This window comes from Astyanax mexicanus, chromosome 21 (genome assembly GCF_023375975.1).
Source record: "Astyanax mexicanus isolate ESR-SI-001 chromosome 21, AstMex3_surface, whole genome shotgun sequence".
In the NCBI taxonomy this organism is placed as follows: domain Eukaryota; kingdom Metazoa; phylum Chordata; class Actinopteri; order Characiformes; family Acestrorhamphidae; genus Astyanax; species Astyanax mexicanus.
Window position 1 is genome coordinate 38364647 of NC_064428.1, and position 14299 is coordinate 38378945.

Genomic DNA, 14299 nt, shown 5'->3' on the forward strand with positions numbered 1-14299 from the left:
AACCAATCAGGCTCTTGCTTAATTTCAAAATTATCCCAAACAGCAGACCCTTGTCCATCTAGTTCACAAATTATGAGCAATAAATAAGTAATAAATAATAATACAAATTAAATGACTACATATAATGTACAACTTTATCTGCTACAGTGGTGTGAAAAAGTGTTTGCCCCCTTCCTGTTTTCCTGATTTTTTGCATGTTTGTCACACTTAAATGTTTCGCAACCTTAAACCAGTTTAAATATAAGTCAAAGACAACACAGGTAAACACAAAATGCTATTTTTAAATGAAGATCTTTATTATTAAGGGAGAAAGAAATATCCAAACCTACATGGCTCTGTGTGAAAAAGTGATTGCCCCCTTTTTAAAACATACTGTCACTGTGGTTTCTGACACCTGAGTACACCTGAGTCTCTAGCCACACCCAGGCCTGATTACTGCCAAACCTGTTCTCAATCAAGACATCACTTAAATAGAACCTGCCTGACAAAGTGAAGTCCACCAAAAGATCCTTAAAAGCTGCACATCATGCAGAGATCCAAAGAAATTCAGCAACTATTGAGAAAGAAGGTAATTGGGATCTATCAGTCTGGAAAGCCATTTTCAAAGCTTTGGGAATCCAGCAAACCACAGTAAAAGTCATTGTCCACAAATGGTGAAAACAAGAAACAGTGGTGAACTTTCCCAGGAGTGGCCGGCCGCCCAAAATTACAGGAAGAGCGTAGTGATGACTCATCCAAGAAGTCACAAAAGACGCCACAACAATATTCAAAGAACTGCAGGCCTCACTTGCCTCAGTTAAGGTTCCTCAGGTGCCTCAGTGTTCATGCCTCCACCATCAGAAAGAGACCGGGCAAAAATGGCCGACATGGCAGAGTTCCTAGACGTAAACCACTGCTGAACAAAAAGATCATTAAAGCTCGTCTCAACTTTTCCAGAACACATCTTGATGATCCCCAAGACATTTGGGAAAACATTCTGTGGACCGATGAGACAAAAGTTGAACTCTTTGGAAGGTGTGTGTCCCGGTACATCTGGCGTAAAAGAAACACTGCATTACAGAAAAAGAACATTATACCTACAGTAAAACATGGTGGTGGTAGTGTGATGTCTGGGGCTGTTTTGCTGTGATAAATGGAACTATGGATTCTACTGTCTACCAAAAGATTCTAAAGGAGAATATCCGACCATCTGTTCGTGACCTCAAGCTGAAATGAACTTGGGTTTTGCAGCAGGACAATGATCCGAAACACACCAGCATCCCCCACAACGCTGTAAAAGGCTTGTTGCAAGTTTTCGCAAATGCTTGGTTGCAGCTGTTGCTGTTAAGGGTGGCCCGACCAGCTATTAGGTTTAGTGGGCAATCACTTTTTCACACAGGGCCATGTAGGTTTGGATTTTTTTTCTCCATTAATAATAAAAACCTTTATTTAAAAATTGTGTTTACCTGTGTTGTCTTTGACTAATATTGCTCCTTTGACTATAACATTTAAGTGTGACAAACATGCAAAAATTAGGAAATCAGGAAGGGGGGAAACTCTTTTTAACACCACTGTATATAATTTGTTGCATTTAAAATATTTTTCTGTGTACGACTCACAACCAAATCATTCTTATGAATCAAAGTTTTTGATAAAAAAAAACAAAAAAACGAAAAGCTTCTGATCTCAGATCAGCGGCTTGCACCTATTTGCAGACCAAAACACGTGGAAAGATTCAAAATGTTTTGAACGCTTGTATCGTAATGAAACTGGTTTTGGGACAGTTACGTGGATTTTTCTGTTTTGATGCAGACTTCGAAACAGTGTATCAAAAAACTGAAATCTGTTTCCAGTTTCGAGTTTACCACCGTTGGACTGGTTTGTCTGCAGTAAGTATGGTTGCGCATTGCTTTAGGAATATTGACACCATTCCAACTCCAGATTGTGTGGCCTGATGGTGCAATGTGTGCTTGTATACAGCTTTTTGATTGGACATATATTTTTCGTAAAAACTTCGTAAATGTACAATTTTTTCCATTGAAAATGAATGGGGAGAAATTGGAAAGGCCATGTACATCACATTTATTGGAGATATGAAGATGAAAATTGGACAGCCTATGATATACAGTTTTCGTACAATTGTCATATGAAGTTTCCCCATAGAAATGAATGTGGGGCCCAAAGTTCAATCTCACACACCAGCAGCTCTGCGCACGGAACCCTTTCTGTCCCCTGCTCCTCCAGTACTGTGAATGTATGGAGGAGCTATTGGATACACCAGCTATCGGTCAAAAGGATCCAACCATCTAGCACCTCCTTAACAAACACCTAGCAACTGCTTATCATGCAACCACCATGAATACCATAGCAACGCCTTAGCAACCACCTAGCAACGCCTTAGCAACCACCTAGCAACTGCTTAGCAACACCATAGCAACCACCACGAATACCATAGCAAAGCCTTAGCTTCCACCTAGTGACTTCTTAGCAAAATCATAAGAACCTCCATAGATACCATAGCAACACCTTACCAACTACATAGCAACCGCTTAGCTACACCATAGCTACCACCTAGCGACTCCTTAGCAAAATCGCAGGAACCACCATGTATACCATAGCAATGCCATAACGACCACTTAGAAAAACCTTAGCAACCACCTAGCTGTTGTTTAGCAACAATATAGCAACCACCACAGATACCAAAGCAGTGCCTTAGCAACCACCTAGCAACTGCTTAGCAACACCATGGCAACCACCATGGATACCATAGCAATGCCTTAGCAACCACCTATCAACTGCTTAGCAACACCATAGCAACCACCTAGCAACTACTTAGCAAAATTATAGGAACCACCATGGATACCTTAGCAATGCCATAGCAATGCACTTAGCAAAACCTTAGCAGCCACCTAGCAATTGTTTAGCAACTTTATAGCAACCACCACAAATACCAAAGCAACGCCTTAGCAACTGCTTAGCAACACCATAGCAACCACCATGGTACCATAGCAATGCCTTAGCAACCACTTACCAACACCATAGCAACCACCATGGATACCATAGCAATGCCTTAGCAACCACTTACCAACACCATAGCAACCACCATGGATACCATAGCAATGCCTTAGCAACCACCTAGCAACACCTTAGCAACCACCTAGCAACTGCTTAGCAACACCATGGCAACCACCATGGATACCATAGCAACGCCTTAGCAACCAGCTAGCAACTGCTTAGCAACACCATAGCAACCACCTAGGGACTCCTTAGCAAAATCATAGGAACCACCATGGATGCCATAGCAATGCCATAGCAACCAAATAGCAAAACCTTAGCAACCACCTAGCAATTGTTTAGCAACATTATAGCAACCACCACAGATACCATAGCAACGCCTTAGCAACCACCTAGCAACTGCTTAGCAACACCATAGCAACCACCTAGCAACTACTTAGCAAAATTATAGGAACCACCATGGATACCATAGCAATGCCATAGCAATGCACTTAGCAAAACCTTAGCAGCCACCTAGCAATTGTTTAGCAACTTTATAGCAACCACCACAAATACCAAAGCAACGCCTTAGCAACTGCTTAGCAACACCATAGCAACCACCATGGTACCATAGCAATGCCTTAGCAACCACTTACCAACACCAGAGCAACCACCATGGATACCATAGCAATGCCTTAGCAACCACCTAGCAACACCTTAGCAACCACCTAGCAACTGCTTAGCAACACCATGGCAACCACCATGGATACCATAGCAACGCCTTAGCAACCAGCTAGCAACTGCTTAGCAACACCATAGCAACCACCTAGGGACTCCTTAGCAAAATCATAGGAACCACCATGGATGCCATAGCAACGCCATAGCAACCACTTAGCAAAACCTTAGCAACCACCTAGCAATTGTTTAGCACATTATAGCAACCACTTAGATACCATAGCAATGCCTTAGCAACCACCTAGCAACTGCTTAGCAACACCATAGCAACCACCTAGCAACTACTTAGCAAAATTATAGGAACCACCATGGATACCATAGCAATGCCATAGCAATGCACTTAGCAAAACCTTAGCAGCCACCTAGCAATTGTTTAGCAACTTTATAGCAACCACCACAAATACCAAAGCAACGCCTTAGCAACTGCTTAGCAACACCATAGCAACCACCATGGTACCATAGCAATGCCTTAGCAACCACTTACCAACACCAGAGCAACCACCATGGATACCATAGCAATGCCTTAGCAACCACCTAGCAACACCTTAGCAACCACCTAGCAACTGCTTAGCAACACCATGGCAACCACCATGGATACCATAGCAACGCCTTAGCAACCAGCTAGCAACTGCTTAGCAACACCATAGCAACCACCTAGGGACTCCTTAGCAAAATCATAGGAACCACCATGGATGCCATAGCAACGCCATAGCAACCACTTAGCAAAACCTTAGCAACCACCTAGCAATTGTTTAGCACATTATAGCAACCACTTAGATACCATAGCAATGCCTTAGCAACAACTTAGCAACTGCTTAGCAACACCATAGCAACCACCATGGATACATAGCCATACCTTAGCAACCACCTAGCAATACTTTAGCAACGACCATGTAAATCATGGCAACGCCTTTGCAATCACCTAGCAACACCATAGCAACCACAATGGATATCATGGCAACACCTTTGCAACCGCCTAGCAACGGCTTAGAAAACACCACAGCAACCACCATTGATACCTAAGCAGTGCCTAAACAACCAAATAGCAACACCCTAGCAACCACCAAGCAACTGCTTAGCAACACCATGTTAACCACCACAGATACCATAGCAATGCCTTAGCCACACCTTAGCAACCACTTAGCAACACATCAGCACCCACCATAGACACCACAGCAAACACCTTTGCAACCGCCTAGCAACGGCTTAGAAAACACCACAGCAAACACCATTGATACCTAAGCAGTGCCTAAACAACCACCTAGCAACACCCTAGCAACCACCAAGCAACTGCTTAGCAACACCGTGTTAACCACCACAGATACCATAGCAATGCCTTAGCCACACCTTAACAACCACTTAGCAACACATCAGCACCCACCATAGACACCACAGCAAACACCTAGCAACTGGTTAGCAACACCTTTGCAACCCACAGAGACACCATAGGAAGCACCTAGCCACATCATAGAAATGACCATAGTGAACAGTGGGAGCCATTTTAGCTGTGCAACCATTTCCTAGCTAGAAATGCACTTTTCCAGTTATAATTGCTGCTCCCTCAGCTTTTGACCGTACGGTCACTGAGCACTTTCTGATAAGTTAGATTATTTTTCCTAAGCATAAAATAATATAAAAGTAAATTTGAACATACCGCTTGTCTCGGAAACAGGACCTGCAGTAATCAGATCTGAAACAAGATGACATAATGTTACAACACAACTTAATAACAAAAAAATAAAACTGAATGAACAAAGGAGACCCCCACAAAAAAGGAAACAAACAGTAATATTGTAAGCAGGAGCCACAGACACTAAAATGGCAAGATTTTTAACAACTACACAGCACGATTATACAAATATAACTTTGCATGCTTGCTTGCTGTAAATAAACAAATTAATAGTAAAAAGCTTTTTAATTGTTTACTCTAATAATCAGAACTGTGCTCTGTTGCTTTCAATGAAATGAACTTATGACTTATTAAATGTTGTAATTTACATGCTTGCGATTAACCAACATTGTGGTTTTTCCCTGTGGTTTACTCGAACGCAACAGCAAAGAATGATCTCTAAGATAAACTTCCGCAAGCTTGAGGAAACAGTGCCCCCTCATTTTCATATACGTTTTTATTTTACACTTTATGCAGCCTTTATACATTTTAGTCCTGATTCTCAGTCTGGATAACGTTTGGGGTTACTCTACACAATTTTCGTCCTGATACTCAGTCTGGTTAAAGTTTGGGGTTACTCTACACAATTTTAGTCCTGATTCTCAGTCTGGTTAAAGTTTGGGGTTACTCTACACAATTTTAGCCCTGATTCTCAGTCTGGATAAAGTTTGGGGTTACTCTACACAATTTTAGTCCTGATGCTCAGTCTGGATAACGTTTGGGGTTACTCTACACAATTTTAGTCCTGATGCTCAGTCTGGTTAAAGTTTGGGGTTACTCTACACAATTTTAGTCCTGATTCTCAGTCTGGATAAAGTTTGGGGTTATGCTACAAAACTACAAACTCTAAACCTAAAAATAAGGGAAAATCTACTATATATATATATATATATATATATATTTTTTTTTTTTTTTTTATTATTATTATTTTTTTTTTACAAATACACAGTTGTTTTTAATGAACTTGCTGTTTATAATGCACCTTTAACATTCAAACTCTAGTAAGACTCTTTATTCAGCAATGTCCAATTTAGACATTTAAGGTATAAAAGCATTACTTAAAAGTATTAGGCAATACTTTAAATAGCATATCATCAACACATGCCATGTTTATTATAAATGACTTTCAACTATGAATTATTTCCACTCTCTTATGAGCTAAACATGAATTAATACTCACAAATCTGAAGAAGGATTATTTTATTCTTCATTTTTTGGAATCCTCTGTGTCCATGTGCCCTTCTGGAGGTAGCAGCTCAGAACTGTGCTCAGTTGCTTTCAATGAAATGAACTTATGACTTATTAAATGTTGTAATTTACATGCTTGCGATTAACCAACATTGTGGCTTTTCCCTGTGGTTTACTCGAACGCAACAGCAAAGAATGATCTCTAAGATAAACTTCCGCAAGCTTGAGGAAACAGTGCCCCCTCATTTTCATATACGTTTTTATTTTACACTTTATGCAGCCTTTATACATTTTAGTCCTGATTCTCAGTCTGGATAACGTTTGGGGTTCCTCTACACAATTTTAGTCCTGATTCTCAGTCTGGATAAAGTTTGGGGTTACTCTACACAATTTTAGTCCTGATTCTCAGTCTGGTTAAAGTTTGGGGTTACTCTACACAATTTTAGTCCTGATGCTCAGTCTGGATAACGTTTGGGGTTACTCTACACAATTTTAGTCCTGATTCTCAGTCTGGATAAAGTTTGGGGTTACTCTACACAATTTTAGCCCTGATTCTCAGTCTGGATAAAGTTTGGGGTTACTCTACACAATTTTAGTCCTGATTCTCAGTCTGGTTAAAGTTTGGGGTTACTCTACACAATTTTAGTCCTGATGCTCAGTCTGGATAACGTTTGGGGTTACTCTACACAATTTTAGTCCTGATTCTCAGTCTGGATAAAGTTTGGGGTTACTCTACACAATTTTAGCCCTGATTCTCAGTCTGGATAAAGTTTGGGGTTACTCTACACAATTTTAGCCCTGATTCTCAGTCTGGATAAAGTTTGGGGTTACTCTACACAATTTTAGTCCTGATTCTCAGTCTGGATAAAGTTTGGGGTTACTCTACACAATTTTAGTCCTGATTCTCAGTCTGGATAAAGTTTGGGGTTACTCTACACAATTTTAGTACTGATTCTCAGTCTGGATAAAGTTTGGGGTTTCTCTACACAATTTTAGTCCTGATTCTCAGTCTGGATAAAGTTTGGGGTTACTCTACACAATTTTAGTCCTGATTCTCAGTCTGGATAAAGTTTGGGGTTACTCTACACAATTTTAGTCCTGATTCTCAGTCTGGATAAAGTTTGGGGTTACTCTACACAATTTTAGTACTGATTCTCAGTCTGGATAAAGTTTGGGGTTTCTCTACACAATTTTAGTCCTGATTCTCAGTCTGGATAACGTTTGGGGTTACTCTACACAATTTTAGTCCTGATACTCAGTGTGGATAAAGTTTGGGATTACTCTACACAATTTTAGTCCTGATTCTCAGTCTGGATAAAGTTTGGGGTTACTCTACACAATTTTAGTCCTGATTCTCAGTCTGGATAAAGTTTGGGGTTACTCTACACAATTTTAGCCCTGATACTCAGTCTGGATAACGTTTGGGGTTACTCTACACAATTTTAGTCCTGATGCTCAGTCTGGATAAAGTTTGGGGTTATGCTACAAAACTACAAACTCTAAACCTAAAAATAAGGGAAAATCTACTATATATATATATATATATATATATATTTTTTTTTTTTTTTTATTATTATTATTTTTTTACAAATACACAGTTGTTTTTAATGAACTTGCTGTTTATAATGCACCTTTAACATTCAAACTCTAGTAAGACTCTTTATTCAGCAATGTCCAATTTAGACATTTAAGGTGTAAAAGCATTACTTAAAAGTATTAGGCAATACTTTAAATAGCATATCATCAACACATGCCATGTTTATTATAAATGACTTTCAACTATGAATTATTTCCACTCTCTTATGAGCTAAACATGAATTAATACTCACAAATCTGAAGAAGGATTATTTTATTCTTCATTTTTTGGAATCCTCTGTGTCCATGTGCCCTTCTGGAGGTAGCAGCTCAGAACTGTGCTCAGTTGCTTTCAATGAAATGAACTTATGACTTATTAAATGTTGTAATTTACATGCTTGCGATTAACCAACATTGTGGTTTTTCCCTGTGGTTTACTCGAACGCAACAGCAAAGAATGATCTCTAAGATAAACTTCCGCAAGCTTGAGGAAACAGTGCCCCCTCATTTTCATATACGTTTTTATTTTACACTTTATGCAGCCTTTATACATTTTAGTCCTGATTCTCAGTCTGGATAACGTTTGGGGTTCCTCTACACAATTTTAGCCCTGATTCTCAGTCTGGATAAAGTTTGGGGTTACTCTACACAATTTTAGCCCTGATTCTCAGTCTGGTTAAAGTTTGGGGTTACTCTACACAATTTTAGTCCTGATTCTCAGTCTGGATAAAGTTTGGGGTTACTCTACACAATTTTAGTCCTGATTCTCAGTCTGGATAAAGTTTGGGGTTACTCTACACAATTTTAGTACTGATTCTCAGTCTGGATAAAGTTTGGGGTTTCTCTACACAATTTTAGTCCTGATTCTCAGTCTGGATAACGTTTGGGGTTACTCTACACAATTTTAGTCCTGATACTCAGTGTGGATAAAGTTTGGGATTACTCTACACAATTTTAGTCCTGATTCTCAGTCTGGATAAAGTTTGGGGTTACTCTACACAATTTTTGTCATGATACTCAGTGTGGATAAAGTTTGGGGTTACTCTACACAATTTTAGTCCTGATTCTCAGTCTGGATAAAGTTTGGGGTTACTCTACACAATTTTAGTCCTGATTCTCAGTCTGGATAAAGTTTGGGGTTCCTCTACACAATTTTAGTCCTGATACTCAGTGTGGATAAAGTTTGGGGTTACTCTACACAATTTTTGTCATGATACTCAGTGTGGATAAAGTTTGGGGTTACTCTACACAATTTTAGTCCTGATTCTCAGTCTGGATAAAGTTTGGGGTTACTCTACACAATTTTAGTCCTGATTCTCAGTCTGGTTAAAGTTTGGGGTTACTCTACACAATTTTAGTCCTGATACTCAGTCTGGATAAAGTTTGGGGTTACTCTACACAATTTTAGTCCTGATTCTCAGTCTGGATAAAGTTTGGGGTTCCTCTACACAATTTTAGTCCTGATACTCAGTGTGGATAAAGTTTGGGGTTACTCTACACAATTTTTGTCATGATTCTCAGTCTGGATAAAGTTTGGGGTTACTCTACACAATTTTAGTCCTGATTCTCAGTCTGGATAACGTTTGGGGTTACTCTACACAATTTTAGTCCTGATTCTCAGTCTGGATAAAGTTTGGGGTTACTCTACACAATTTTAGCCCTGATACTCAGTCTGGATAAAGTTTGGGGTTACTCTACACAATTTTAGCCCTGATTCTCAGTCTGGATAAAGTTTGGGGTTACTCTACACAATTTTAGTCATGATACTCAGTGTGGATAAAGTTTGGGGTTACTCTACACAATTTTAGTCATGATACTCAGTGTGGATAAAGTTTGGGGTTACTCTACACAATTTTAGTCATGATACTCAGTGTGGATAAAGTTTGGGGTTACTCTACACAATTTTAGACCTGATGCTCAGTCTGGATAAAGTTTGGGGTTACTCTACACAATTTTAGTCCTGATACTCAGTGTGGATAAAGTTTGGGGTTACTCTACACAATTTTAGTCCTGATACTCAGTGTGGATAAAGTTTGGGGTTACTCTACACAATTTTAGTCATGATACTCAGTGTGGACAAATTTGGGGTTACTCTACACAATTTTAGTCATGATACTCAGTGTGGATAAAGTTTGGGGTTACTCTATACAATTTTAGTCCTGATTCTCAGTCTGGATAAAGTTTGGGGTTACTCTACACAATTTTAGCCCTGATTCTCAGTCTGGATAAAGTTTGGGGTTCCTCTACACAATTTTAGCCCTGATACTCAGTGTGGATAAAGTTTGGGGTTACTCTACACAATTTTAGCCCTGATTCTCAGTCTGGTTAAAGTTTGGGGTTCCTCTACACAATTTTAGCCCTGATTCTCAGTCTGGATAAAGTTTGGGGTTATTCTACACAATTGTAGTCCTGATTCTCAGTCTGGATAACGTTTGGGGTTCCTCTACACAATTTTAGCCCTGATACTCAGTGTGGATAAAGTTTGGGGTTCCTCTACACAATTTTAGTCCTGATACTCAGTGTGGATAAAGTTTGGGGTTACTCTACACAATTTTAGTCCTGATACTCAGTGTGGATAAAGTTTGGGGTTACTCTACACAATTTTAGTCCTGATACTCAGTCTGGATAAAGTTTGGGGTTACTCTACACAATTTTAGTCCTGATGCTCAGTCTGGATAACGTTTGGGGTTACTCTACACAATTTTCGTCCTGATACTCAGTGTGGATAAAGTTTGGGGTTACTCTACACAATTTTAGTCCTGATACTCAGTGTGGATAAAGTTTGGGGTTACTCTACACAATTTTAGTCCTGATTCTCAGTCTGGATAAAGTTTGGGGTTACTCTACACAATTTTAGTCCTGATGCTCAGTCTGGATAACGTTTGGGGTTACTCTACACAATTGTAGTCCTGATTCTCAGTGTGGATAAAGTTTGGGGTTACTCTACACAATTTTAGTCCTGATTCTCAGTCTGGATAAAGTTTGGGGTTACTCTACACAATTTTAGTCCTGATTCTCAGTCTGGATAACGTTTGGGGTTACTCTACACAATTGTAGTCCTGATTCTCAGTGTGGATAAAGTTTGGGGTTACTCTACACAATTTTAGTCCTGATACTCAGTCTGGATAAAGTTTGGGGTTACTCTACACAATTTTAGCCCTGATTCTCAGTCTGGTTAAAGTTTGGGGTTACTCTACACAATTTTAGTCCTGATGCTCAGTCTGGATAAAGTTTGGGGTTCCTCTACACAATTTTAGCCCTGATTCTCAGTCTGGTTAAAGTTTGGGGTTACTCTACACAATTTTAGCCCTGATTCTCAGTCTGGATAAAGTTTGGGGTTACTCTACACAATTTTAGTCATGATACTCAGTGTGGATAAAGTTTGGGGTTACTCTACACAATTTTAGTCATGATACTCAGTGTGGATAAAGTTTGGGGTTACTCTACACAATTTTAGTCATGATACTCAGTGTGGATAAAGTTTGGGGTTACTCTACACAATTTTAGACCTGATGCTCAGTCTGGATAAAGTTTGGGGTTACTCTACACAATTTTAGTCCTGATACTCAGTGTGGATAAAGTTTGGGGTTACTCTACACAATTTTAGTCCTGATACTCAGTGTGGATAAAGTTTGGGGTTACTCTACACAATTTTAGTCATGATACTCAGTGTGGACAAATTTGGGGTTACTCTACACAATTTTAGTCATGATACTCAGTGTGGATAAAGTTTGGGGTTACTCTACACAATTTTAGTCCTGATTCTCAGTCTGGATAAAGTTTGGGGTTACTCTATACAATTTTAGTCCTGATTCTCAGTCTGGATAAAGTTTGGGGTTACTCTACACAATTTTAGCCCTGATTCTCAGTCTGGATAAAGTTTGGGGTTCCTCTACACAATTTTAGCCCTGATACTCAGTGTGGATAAAGTTTGGGGTTACTCTACACAATTTTAGCCCTGATTCTCAGTCTGGTTAAAGTTTGGGGTTCCTCTACACAATTTTAGCCCTGATTCTCAGTCTGGATAAAGTTTGGGGTTACTCTACACAATTGTAGTCCTGATTCTCAGTCTGGATAACGTTTGGGGTTCCTCTACACAATTTTAGCCCTGATACTCAGTGTGGATAAAGTTTGGGGTTCCTCTACACAATTTTAGTCCTGATACTCAGTGTGGATAAAGTTTGGGGTTACTCTACACAATTTTAGTCCTGATACTCAGTGTGGATAAAGTTTGGGGTTACTCTACACAATTTTAGTCCTGATACTCAGTCTGGATAAAGTTTGGGGTTACTCTACACAATTTTAGTCCTGATGCTCAGTCTGGATAACGTTTGGGGTTACTCTACACAATTTTCGTCCTGATACTCAGTGTGGATAAAGTTTGGGGTTACTCTACACAATTTTAGTCCTGATACTCAGTGTGGATAAAGTTTGGGGTTACTCTACACAATTTTAGTCCTGATTCTCAGTCTGGATAAAGTTTGGGGTTACTCTACACAATTTTAGTCCTGATGCTCAGTCTGGATAACGTTTGGGGTTACTCTACACAATTGTAGTCCTGATTCTCAGTGTGGATAAAGTTTGGGGTTACTCTACACAATTTTAGTCCTGATTCTCAGTCTGGATAAAGTTTGGGGTTACTCTACACAATTTTAGTCCTGATTCTCAGTCTGGATAACGTTTGGGGTTACTCTACACAATTGTAGTCCTGATTCTCAGTGTGGATAAAGTTTGGGGTTACTCTACACAATGTTAGCCCTGATTCTCAGTCTGGTTAAAGTTTGGGGTTACTCTACACAATTTTAGTCCTGATGCTCAGTCTGGATAAAGTTTGGGGTTCCTCTACACAATTTTAGTCCTGATGCTCAGTCTGGATAAAGTTTGGGGTTACTCTACACAATTTTAGTCCTGATTCTCAGTCTGGATAACGTTTGGGGTTACTCTACACAATTTTAGCCCTGATTCTCAGTCTGGTTAAAGTTTGGGGTTACTCTACACAATTTTAGTCCTGATTCTCAGTCTGGATAAAGTTTGGGGTTACTCGACACAATTTTAGTCCTGATTCTCAGTCTGGATAAAGTTTGGGGTTCCTCTACACAATTTTAGTCCTGATTCTCAGTCTGGATAACGTTTGGGGTTACTCTACACAATTTTAGTCCTGATACTCAGTGTGGATAAAGTTTGGGGTTACTCTACACAATTTTAGCCCTGATTCTCAGTCTGGTTAAAGTTTGGGGTTCCTCTACACAATTTTAGTCCTGATTCTCAGTCTGGATAAAGTTTGGGGTTCCTCTACACAATTTTAGTCCTGATTCTCAGTCTGGATAACGTTTGGGGTTACTCTACACAATTTTAGCCCTGATACTCAGTCTGGATAAAGTTTGGGGTTACTCTACACAATTTTAGTCATGATTCTCAGTCTGGATAAAGTTTGGGGTTACTCTACACAATTTTAGTCCTGATGCTCAGTCTGGATAAAGTTTGGGGTTACTCTACACAATTTTAGCCCTGATTCTCAGTCTGGTTAAAGTTTGGGGTTACTCTACACAATTTTAGCCCTGATTCTCAGTCTGGTTAAAGTTTGGGGTTCCTCTACACAATTTTAGTCCTGATTCTCAGTCTGGATAAAGTTTGGGGTTACTCTACACAATTTTAGTCCTGATGCTCAGTCTGGATAAAGTTTGGGGTTACTCTACACAATTTTAGTCCTGATTCTCAGTCTGGTTAAAGTTTGGGGTTCCTCTACACAATTTTAGTCCTGATTCTCAGTCTGGATAAAGTTTGGGGTTACTCTACACAATTTTAGTCCTGATGCTCAGTCTGGATAAAGTTTGGGGTTACTCTACACAATTTTAGTCCTGATGCTCAGTCTGGATAAAGTTTGGGGTTACTCTACACAATTTTAGTCCTGATTCTCAGTCTGGATAACGTTTGGGGTTACTCTACACAATTTTCGTCCTGATACTCAGTCTGGTTAAAGTTTGGGGTTACTCTACACAATTTTAGTCCTGATTCTCAGTCTGGTTAAAGTTTGGGGTTACTCTACACAATTTTAGCCCTGATTCTCAGTCTGGATAACGTTTGGGGTTATGCTACAAAACTACAAACTCTAAACCTAAAAATAAGGGAAAATCTACTATATATTTTTTTTTTTAATTA

The 14299-nt window shown here is 39.4% G+C and overlaps 1 protein-coding gene across 1 annotated transcript in view; it reads right to left on the minus strand.

Annotated features, from left to right (window-relative positions):
- The window catches only part of LOC125785613 (deleted in malignant brain tumors 1 protein-like), a 37112-nt gene that overhangs the window by 5223 nt on the left and 17590 nt on the right, over positions 1 to 14299 (minus strand). The window lies entirely within an intron of this gene.